This window comes from Vulpes vulpes, chromosome 14 (genome assembly GCF_048418805.1).
Source record: "Vulpes vulpes isolate BD-2025 chromosome 14, VulVul3, whole genome shotgun sequence".
Lineage (NCBI taxonomy): Eukaryota > Metazoa > Chordata > Mammalia > Carnivora > Canidae > Vulpes > Vulpes vulpes.
In genome coordinates, this window is record NC_132793.1 from 127812765 (window position 1) to 127824831 (window position 12067).

The window sequence follows — 12067 nt, forward strand, 5'->3', positions numbered from 1 at the left end:
TTTGGACCACAATTCACAATTATTTTATTTTGTGATGCAAAGTTTTCCAGATTTGACTTTTGGAAGCTGTTTCAGTTGGCTCCCATATCACATGGTACTGCCCCCATCCCTCCCACACCAGATGCATAATTCTCATAGTTGTGTGCGTGTGTGTTTCTGAGCCTTTACTTACTTTCTGTCAATACAGAAACATTCCAGGTTCAACTTGTGTTTTCCCTGCTCCAGTCCTAGAATCAATCATTTCTTCAAGGGATATCAGTTCCTTTAATTGGAGAATGTTGTTAGAAACCAAGAGTCAGTAGGCAGTTAAATATCTGACTCTTGGTTTCAGATCAGGTCATGATCTCAGGTGCTCCAAGCTCCATGCTCAGCTCAGACTCTTCTTGTCCCTCTCCTGCTCCTCCCCCTACTCTGTCTCTCTCTCTTTCTCTCTATCTCTCTCTCACTCATTTTCTCAAATAAATAAAAACATTTTTAAAAGAGTGCCAGATGCTAGGTTCTAGGACCTCTCATTTTATCCCCTCTTCTTAGCATAATTATACTTCCACAAAATTTTAATGGTCTTCCTAGAAGTTACAATATACATTTTTAATGAATCTAAATCCACTTTCAAACACACTATTCCACTTCACATGCTGTGCAGGTAACTTACAACAGAGTATTCTCAATTCCTCCTATCTATTGTGACATTAATAGCTTTCACTTAACTTCTTCCTATGTTATAATCAACTACTACATTGCTACTGTTATTAATATTTGTTTTAAAAAAAGAAAAAAATATTTGTTTAAAGAAAGTTATCTTTTTTATAACCAATTAAGAATCCAAAAAAAAGATTTACTTCTTGTTTGTACTATAGTTCTTTCATATTCTGGGTTTTTTTAATTCTTTTTATTCTTTCCATTTCAATGAACTATTTTTAAACTTACTGGTTCTTTCCTAGTCATGTGACGTCTACTGATAAATCTGTCAAAGGCATTTTTTTTGTTTTTCTTATTATTGCTATTATTTTAATTCTTTTTTTTCAATTTTTTTTCAATTCTAGTAATTTAACATATAGTGCAATATTAGTTTCAGGAATAGAATTTAGTGATTCATTGCTTACATATAACACATGATGCTCAAGACAAGTGCCCTACTTAATAATTTCTTAAAATTGCCATACCCCTGCTTATAATACTCATCTATTCTTGCAATAGTGTCATTAACATCTTTACTTTTTACAGTAGAGCCCTTAACATATTAATCAAAGTTATTTAAAATTCCCTGTGCAATAATTCCCACATGCTCATTATATACGGGTTTGGTTATAATGATTACTTTTTCTTTTCTTTAAATTGCCTTTTGACATGTTTTGTAATTGATTAGTTGAAAGCTAGACATGTTGTGTCAAATAATAGGAATTGAGCTATGTAGGCCATTATTGTGAGACTTTATGTAAACCTGACTAGGAGTTGAGTTGTGTGTAATGTTTGTTATAGCTGTAGGTAACAGAAGATTCATGTTCCTTCAATGTTTGTGTTTTTGTCTACCCTGCTGACTTTGGGTTTCCCTAAGTATTCCTCCTCGGAGAGAGTCTATATCTTGTAGCCCTTTCAATTATAACACATTGTTATTACACTGAGGTTTTTTGATGTGGTCTTAAGGTATGGAACAAGGTTTGCACTATATAATCTTATAAAAAGATTTTAGTCTGTAAAACCTTTAATAAAAGACTTAAATCAGTCTTTTAGTAGTTAGTGTACCTGAATTGTGACTTCTGCAAGTGTTTCTCCTGTAGTATAGCTTTCTTTTTCTGTTCCCTATTCTTTTCTCTGGGTGTAGAATTCCCAAGTATTTTCAACTATTTCCTTAAGACCCTGACCCCTGTTGACTATGTTTTATTTTGTTTTTGTTTTGTTTTGTTTTGTTTTACTTTTAGGTGATATCAGGAAGGGTGAGAATGACTAGACTGGGAGAAATCCCCTCCTCTCTGGGCTGGAATAAGGCTTTGACAAAGTTCTTCCCCTTGGAAAATACTTATGCGTTATTCAAGAGGCTGAGGACAGATTTCACAGTGATTACTCTTCCCCTTTACTCTGCTACTGTCATGAAGGACTCTCTCAGATATTCTTTATAAGAACCTGATGTGGTTCCTGGGAGTAAAACATATATGAGGAGTTTCTCTCCGTCCATCCAGTCCACTCTCAGCCTTCAGTAATTAGGCAACATTATCATTTAAGGATTCTTATTAGTTTAGATCTCCAGGGGTTTATGTACCACATTAGCAGATTTAGGTTATCTCTCAATGGATGAGGCTGTCCCTCCAGATTTCAGGGTGGTAGTCTGCACTGCAACTTCAGGCCTGTAATGACTACAAGAAAAATGGATTATCTGCCCAACTTTTTGTTGTTTTAAGAAAAGGAATGACAACTTCCAACGAAGCTCCTTTATATATTGGAGGTGAGGAGTTCTCTGAAAAGACAATACATTTTTGAATACTTGCTTAAAAAGAGAAAACAGGGCAGCCCCGGTGGCTCAGCGGTTTAGCACCGCCTGCAGTCCAGGGCCTGATCCTGGAGACCCTGGATTGAGTCCCATGTCAGGCTCTCTGCGTGGAGCCTGCTTCTCCCTCTGCCTATGTCTCTGCCTCTCTCTCTTTCTGTGTCTCTATGAATAAATAAATAAATAAATAAATAAATAAATAAATAAATAAATCTTTATAAAAAAGAAAACATATTTTTAAATAAGTTTATTTCAAAAGTATGTAAATACATTTATCCACATAGCATCAATCTGTAGAAGTCTCCACACCTAGGGAATATTGAGTCTGATAATTTCTACAGTAATTACATTTATACTTAGGCTAAGGAAAGGACAATTCAATTTTAGCTTTTAGGACATTAGGTGATTTATTCAGGGGTCAAAATAGGAATGTTCCCCTGAAAAGCAATGAATCGACTCAGTGCGTTCCATACACCATATATTATTTTTTTATAGCTAAGGAGTCCTTGGTATTTTTAGGATTGCCTATAGTTTTGTGTGTGTGTGTGTGTGTGTGTGTGTCTACTTCAGATATTAGCAAAGAGAAAAAAAAAAAGTGTGATACCTGGCACTTCAGCCATTTGTCCATTGTATGTTTGTGTGTATGTATACACTGTATTTTTTTACAACTCTTTCAAGATTTAAAAGGATTTCTCCTGTTTCTGCAACATAAGTAAAATAGGTCAGACAGTATGTGAGCTCAAATGAAAATAACTAAGGAAGACTGCCCACAGACATACTTCTCTTCTTTAGGCTTCTAAATGTATCCATCCTGCTGAATGGAGACTTTCAATAGAGGAATGAAAATACAGGCTATTGTGTAGGTGTTTAAATTGTGTGCACTGACCTAAACCAAAATTGTTAACATAATTCAGAGTCATAAGTTTTGGCAGATGAGTATGTGACTGAAAAATGCACACTATGTGGAATACAGGGTGACATATTTATTCTCAACTGACTGGTTAATGCAGCTGTGTCCTGGCTGTCCTATATGACTCCATATTAAAATTTCGAAGAGGACATTTCCTTACAACAGCATGATACATCTTTTGATATAACATGACTTCATATTAGATAGTAAAATGTAGCATGTACTTTCTATTACTTTGGAGAGGAAAAACCAAGATGGGAATGCATTATGGACTAAGTGGATTACTAAATACTTGTGTATTTTTAAGATTGTGTAGCTGGTAAAAAAATTAACTGCTAATAGAAGAAAGAGGATACAATCACAAAATGGAATATGAAGATGGACTAAGTTAACCACTCACAACAATGCAAATTTAAGGCTAAAATTTATGACCTTATGATTATGTTTCTATAAGCAGTAGATCTCTTATCCTTTTTACAGAAAATATAATGCAGAAGTGGGATTTAGATCAATTGCTCAGTGAAATAGGCCTGACTTTATATTCAGTGACAGGAAAATTTTGTAAATTATCCAAATGCTGCAAAAAACTCTAATTTTCAATGTCATTTGGTCTCCCTGCTCCTATTTAAGTTTGATTTAGAGTGTGAAAGAAATGGCACATACCCTAGTTGCTATATAAAAGTCACATTTAAGAAATAAGTATTTTTGAGCCTGATTTTTTTTCCCCTTCTTTCCCAAATTGAAATTTAAAGAGGAGTTTTTTGGAGAAAGCCCTGGCCTGCTGACTTCAAAGAATAGATTGGGCTAAGGAGGGGGGAAATCTATAAAAAGAGAAAATGGCTTAAATGCCTCCTTACTCCTTTAAACTGTAGCCAGCGGTTAGAAATGGAAAGGAACCTAAAAGATAATTAAGATAAATCACATCCTGAAACCTTTTAATATTTTTGCCCTAGGATTTAGAACTTGTGACTTTAGGGTTTGTTTGTTTGTTTTTAACATTTCAATGATGTCTGACATTTAAACAATTGTTTTAAGAGAAGAAAATAACTGTGACAGTAAAAGATTGAACTGAACTGTACTCTGGACATGAAGGAATGTAAATGGGAATATGCAATTGTAAAGCAGTGCACATCAAAAGCACTGTGGTGACAAATAAGCAGACTAAGTGACTTTCAAACTATGAAACTAGGTCAAATATCAGATGAAGTGTGTATCTGTAACAGCAGCATTTTGTTTGAATATTGAAATTGAATGTGTTTACTTTTGTTTAACTATAGGTGGCTCAGAATTTCATTTATAAGTTAACTTTATATCCCTAAATTACTTGAGGCAAGATAAAAGCACAAATAAGCAGCAGTTCCTAGAGTCATGACTTAATCTGACAATATTCACGTTGAATGAAAATCACAGCTCATTTGCTCATTGGAGAGTCTTTCCTTTGAATTTTAAAAATAGCCTAATATAAAGTAGTCCCCTGAGAGGAATACCAACAATAAAAAAACGCTGTTCATCTTCCCTAACCTTAGTTAATAATAAATCCCTGTCAAAGAACCCTCGGAGGAAGGTTAGATTGGGACATGAGGAGTCTTGCAAAAATCAGTGACTTCAGGAAGACACAGAGCATGGAGGGAAGGGCTCCCTGGGTGGCTCAGCGGTTTAGCACCACCTTCAGCTCAGGGTGTGATCTTGGGGACCCGGGATCGAGTCCCACGTCGGGCTCCCTGCATGGAGCCTGCTTCTCCCTCTGCCTGTGTCTCTGCCTCTCTCTCTCTCTTTCTCTGTGTCTCTCATGAATAAATAAATAAAATCTTTAAAAGAGGGAGAGATGGAGGGAAGAGAGGTTTATGAAAGGAGTTAGTATCTAAATATATATAAATATATATATTTATGTCTATATACACACACACACATATCTACTTATATACATATATATATACTACATAATTAGCTCATAGACATTATGAAACATGTTGGAGGCAACCTCAACATTGTTAACTTCCATCATCAAAAGATAATTTGAGTCACAAACATGGAAGGTGTAGTGTACACCTTTGATAGATTTTTCAAGAGAAAATATGAATTTAAACAGTCTCTTGCACTCTCTTTTTCATTATGCCTTTGCCCCTTTTCATGCAATTGGCCTACATGACCTGTTCCTCTTTATGCCCAATTATCTCACCAGTTTTGTGCCACTTGCCCAGTGGACTTGTTGCTCTTGGGTCTAAGAATCTTCTTGCTTCAATCTGTGTGGCTTGTTTCTGCTCAGGCCTCTTGTGGTTTAAAAAAATATTTTAGACTCTACTGTAACCTCCTGTATTAAGATCCCCCTTTCTATTACTCCTCCCTCCTTGAATTCTGATTTTCCTCTACTCCTTTGACCAGAACTAGTCACTTACAGGCTGACCAAGAGACGTTTGTTCTTCTCTTTTTAGACACCTCATCAGCATTCCCCTCTTAAACTCTATTCTTTGCTTCCTACCCTGCCTCCCACATGCATTTATAGGCACCAAATAAGGAAATTAGCATGTTTATATTTACTATGTTGTACTGAATTTTTATTTGAAAAATATGATCTTTCATTCTTTGAGGATTTGGGCAGCCATCAGAATGCAAACTTAGATCTGCTGCAATTAGTGTAATTGATCCCCCACAATTTTCAAATGGAAGCTTTGTCCTTTCAAGCTGCTTTTAGCCAGAGACTGAGCATGGCTGGCCCATTCTTGCAACGTGAAGCAACTCTGGCTTAAGCACACACTCATCCATCTACCCTCAACAGCCTGTCTTGGAACTACACTATAGCTCAAGACTCCTAATATGCATTCACTTTTCTTTCCCTCTCTCCGCCAGAGATGTCATATTTTCATCAAAGATTCACCTGGGTTTTTCCCCTTAATCTTCATGGGTGTTTTACCCAGTTATTTTTTTTTCCAATCCAGGTTTGTTTTTGCTTTTCGGCAGACCCAAACTGAAATAAGAATATGGAATATATATTATATAACTATAATTACATATTATTTATATTTTATATTTATAGTTTATTTATTGTATATTATTATATAATATATAACCTATATTATAGGTTATAATATATAACCTATATTATATAATAATATTGTTATGTATTTATATATTATATATACTACATATATATAATCTCTCTCTAAAAAATATTTTTAAAAAGAATACAGACTATGTGGTTTCCAATCCAAGTATCATATCCATTAATAAATTTAATGAAACAATTTCATGGCTACTTAAATTGGAAATTTTTGGAATGAAATACCAATTCTGCAGAGTACTAGTTATGATTTTAGACATCCTTTCAGGCCTTAGTTTTCTATTTTTATTTTGTTTCATTTTCTACTTCCTAAAATAAAAATATCAATTATTATCTCCTATAGGATTATTGTAGAGAAGAGGATTCCTACATATAGCAAACATCTGTTAAGTGGTAACTTTAAAAGTAATGATTAAAGAATCAGCAATCTTCAGGAAATTCATTTTGGATATTTGAAGGAATGGGCATTGAAATTCAATTTTTATATTACTCTCTGGGACTGAGGAAATGTCAATTTGAATGGAGAGACGAAAGATTGGCATGGTTGACAAGATCTCCTGGAATTACTTCTGCAATGTTAAAGTTTTCTCCAAAACCTTAGGTGGCTGAAGTCCTGATGTGCTCTTAGGGATTTCACTAGATCTCACTTTTTAATAGGAAAGAATCACAATCGCATGAAAAATTTAACATTAGGATCCCCACAGACCTGTAGAAACTAAACTTTTGGAATTTTAACTTTGTGTTTTTGCTTGCATTTGAAGGATTATAGAAATTACCGTTTTTATTTATTTTTTAAAAAGATAGATAGATGATAGATAGATGATGATAGATAGATGATAGATAGATAGATAGATGATAGATGATTGATTGATTTTAGAGAGAAAGAGAGCAAAAAAGCAGGAGAGAGAGAGAGTGTATGCAGGGTGGGGGGCAGAAAGCGAGGGAGAGAATCTCAAACAGACTCTCCACTGAGCATGGAGCCAGATTTGGGGCTCAGTCTCACAACCCCAAGATCATGCCCTGCGCCAAAATCAAGAGTCGGACACTTAACTGACTGAGCCACTGAGGTGCCTCAGAAATGACCTCATTTTTAAGTAGCCCCCATCCTAGACATGATCATTTGAGATAATTAATGCTGTGTCTTCAGGTTGTTAAATCCCCAGATAACCTAACTAAAGCAAAAATAAATAGACATATTACAATTCAGAATTTTTTGCAAGGTTTAAATAATAGTGAAACAACATTAAAAGGAATTACAGGTGTTTGAGATCAAAATTTGATCTGAAGAAGTCTCCCACATGAAAGAAATGTTTGCATTTTATTACTTAACCAGAATTTTAACACATATAAAACTCTAATATTTGATGCAAAAATTTAATTACTGCAGATTCTTAGTCATATATGTGAAGAATGAGATATCAAACATGAAATGTCCTTTCAGTTTAAGAGCACTGTGATACGCATGACAGAAGCGAGGTTTTGAGGTCAAATCTGTCATTTCATATAATGTGACTTCCTTAAAGATTAGATGGTAATGTAGGAAAGTGATAAGAAAATAATGGACCATGGGGCACCTGGGTGACTCAGTGGTCAAGGGTCTCCCTTTGGTTCATGGCTTGATCCCCGGGTCCTGGGATCAAGTCCCACATCAGGCTCCCCTCATGGAGCCTGTTTCTCCCTCTGCTTATGTCTCTGCCTGTCTCTCTCTGTGTCTCTCACGAATAAATAAATAAAATCTTAAGAAAATAATAATGGGTCATATACATTTATACAATAAGTTAACACTTCAAGAAAAATTTGGCTTCTTTAAAACTATCAGAACTTAGCCATACTTTAAGAGGTAAAAAACGTTATCTGTGGGAGAGATTGCATTGTGAGAATGGAAGTCTCAGTTCTTAAAATTCCTATGAAAAGATTTATGTGGGGAACCACCCAAATAAACATAGCAGAAAGAAAGTAACAAGCACAAAGGAATTTATTAAAGCAAAAGTATACTCTCAATGTAGAAGGGTGGGTTGTTGGAATTGGACCCTAGGTTTTTTGGGGATTGCATATTTGTTGAGTCTTTTTCAGCTGGAAGGAGCTGTGACAGACCATGGGGTGGTCTCTAAAGGAGGCTGCTTCTTTAGGGGACTCTTCACTCAGGTTTGGAGGGGGAGTTTGTGACTTTACAAGATTTGTACCAGAACCATCATGGCGGCCTTTCTCTATGGTGGGAGTGGTGGTAAGTGGTAGCTATCACCATAATGCACAACATTGTAACTAGTCCAGGGGTTACCCTGGGGCAAAGGTGGAAGAGGAGAGTGCATGCTCTACACCTGTGCTCTTGATCTGTTAGCCCCAAGGTCTTGGAAGCCTTGAGCTCAGAATGTTGAGCCCCCAGGGATTCTACTGTGTAAGCTCTTTATCACCATCCTGGTCTTCAGTTCCTATCTCTATCATTCCTCCCTCAAGGACTGGAACTCTGCCTCAGGGTGTTCCTTTCACTGCTCATGTCTAGCTTCAATGCAACTAAAACAAGATATTACCTCCTAGAGTTCTAAGATGATAATTCATAAAACAATACCAAAAAAAGGGTGGACAAACAAATTCTTTAACAGATATATTAGTAATTATATTCTGAGGAATTATATACAAACAGTGATGCTGAGTGAACAAATGCATATCACTTTAGTAGATTTAATAAATAAGAAATTCCCTGGAATATTGACAAATCAATTTCAATGGAGTAAAGAGCCTGAGCTTTCTACAAAATGGACTAGTAATAACCACACCATGTATGAATACACAGCAAATTGGTTGGATTAAGATGATAAACAGGAAAAAAATAAAGTAGCTTTTTTTGTTAAAAAATTTTAGAAACTCATCATCAAGTAGTGCAGTTGAGGGCTAGGCATGAGATACTGTACCCAAGAATAATACTGACAATTTGGAAGGATTTTTTTTTTTCCTTATAAACTAGAGATTGGAAGACTTCTGTAGATGGCCAGATAATAAGTAATTTAGGCTTTGCAGTCACTTACAGTCTTTGTTCCAAACTACTTTGTTTCTCTGTCTTTTTTAACAACCTTAAGTATTTTTAAATTTTTCTTAGCTGGAGGTGGACCATACAATGACCAAGGGCCAGATTTGGCCCAAGGGCTGTGGTTTGCCTACCCTTGATCAGTACTCTTAAAATAAAGATATTCACATCCTCCACAGAACAGTACAGCAGATGACAGAGGATAAATGAACTGTCCTGATAAGATAAGGAGTTCAAAATAACGAAAAACTCTTATCACCAGGTTCTAGGATATCGCACATCTCTTAGAGAGGACTGGAATATGTATAAATGAGAAACTTACTTGATTGGACTATCATATGGAAATGCAATCAATACTGTACATCCACTTCCACATTCTAGCTCACACATTTGATTCTAGGTTTTTGTTCTTTCCTTTGCCTCTTTGCCCATTTCTTTCATAGATACAAAATGGCTTATGATTTTTAACAGAGATGACTGAATATATTTATCCTTATCTTATTTAACATAACAGATGAAGGAAAACAATTGGTAAAGAATTTGTAGTTGTGATGAGATTTTTCCTTCTTACTTTCCACAGAGAATTATTGGACATGGCTTAAATTGAATATAGCAGAAATGTCTACACTAACTTGAAATTAGAAGACCATTTTACTTTGAGATATCTTAACAAACATAGAATTATCTACATTATATCCATAGAAAAGAAGGCAAAGGCCTTAATTGCTTTTAGTGTTTCCATCCCACAAATCAAGTGAAAGATTTTAAAAGAGCATAAAAGAACACATTTTTGTGGCATTCTGAAATACCCCTATTTGGGATGCTAATTATAATCAGCACACATATTACAGTGTTTCATCTAGAGAATAATATATTTCACTTTTGACCTTATAACCTTCTATGATGTCCTTATGCAGAATTCACATTTCACTGACAAAGGAGGCCAGAAAAGAAGTCTGTTGATGGATGTTAAGAGCTTCCTGTGGATGCACATCATAATACTTTTTGATCACTCTGGATGAGACATTTTATGCAAGATGCTCCACTTAAAATAGATGTGATTCTAATCCTTAAATGATTGCAGTTTCCAAGCAAAATAAGAAAGAAAGAAAAGGAAAGGGAGATGACATAAGTGAAAAAGAGAATTAAATTATAACTTAACAGAAGAAAAAGGAAGCGAAAAGAAGGAAGTGTCTTCACTTCTTAAGATGGATTTCAGAATGTATGAACTAAACATTAACAATACAAAAGTAATATAAAATGACAAGCAAAGGCACAAGAAACAAGGTATGGGGAAAAAAGCAATTTAAAATTTTCTATTTGCTTGACGACTTTGAGCAAACCATGTATTTTATAGTATCTTTTTCTATTTGAGAGTGGCGACAATAGTTGAATTGAACATGTATGTTCGACAAATGCACTTGGATATTTTTGACATTTTAGCAAATTAATATTGCACTGATAACACCAATGTTATGGAATATGATAGGATCATCTGGAACTTCCCTAATACATAGCCACTAGCCACATGTGGCTAGTGCAACTAAGTAACTGAAATTTAAATTAAATTAAATTAATCTTAATTTACAGTTAAAAATTAAAGCACTGATAGCATTTTTGTGTTACAACATGGTTCTTCTGACAAGATTACATTTCATTTTAACTATGTTATTATGTAAGATAACATTACTGCATTGTAGTGCCCATGTTGAACTCAGGCATTGTTTCCAGAATTACAAGTAAACATATGGCCAATCAGGTTGGTGTCCATAGATTCAATTGAACTGTCTTTTTTAGATGCAACTGTGTAATACTGCAATGTATTTTTTAAATATTTTATGAGATAGCATGAATTACGGTGTTACCTATATAAATTGTAATTGATAATTAAATGGAAGAGTGGGTGGGCAGCCCCAGTGGCTCAGTGGTTTAGTGCCACCTTCAGCCCAGGTCCTGATCCTGGGGACCTGGGATAGAGTCCCACATCGGGCCCCCCTGCATGGAGCCTGCTTCTCCCTCTACCTGTGTTTCTGCTTCTCTCTCTCTCTCTGATGAATAAATAAATAAAATCTTAAAAAAGAATTAAAAAAATAAATGGAAGAGTGGGGTACCTGTGTGGCTCAGTCAGAAGAGCATGCAACTCTTGATCTAAGGAAGGGTTGGGAGTTGAACCCCTACCTTTAGTAGAGATTACTGAAAATAAGTAAACTTTAAACGGAAAAATTATTCTGATGTAAAAAAAAATTCAAATTAGAAAAAAAAGTATGAACAAACTTTAAAGCAAAGTCATAAATACCTATGCAGTACAGACTGGGGATTGTACTATGACATCCCTAATAGTAATGGAAAACAGAAAAATTAGAAGTTTTGCTACAAATTTGATGAATACTGACTGTTGCAATTTGCTATGACAGAACAAAATGAAAAAAAAACAAAACTCTTGGGGGGAATAATATTAAAAATAATAAGGTGTGAAATAGTAATAGACTTTTTAAGCAAAAGGTAAGTTTTTGAAACATTTTTTCTCAATATTCAAAAAATTGATTAACCTGAATTCAAAATTAAACATCCAAAAAAGTTTTAATGATTTTAATA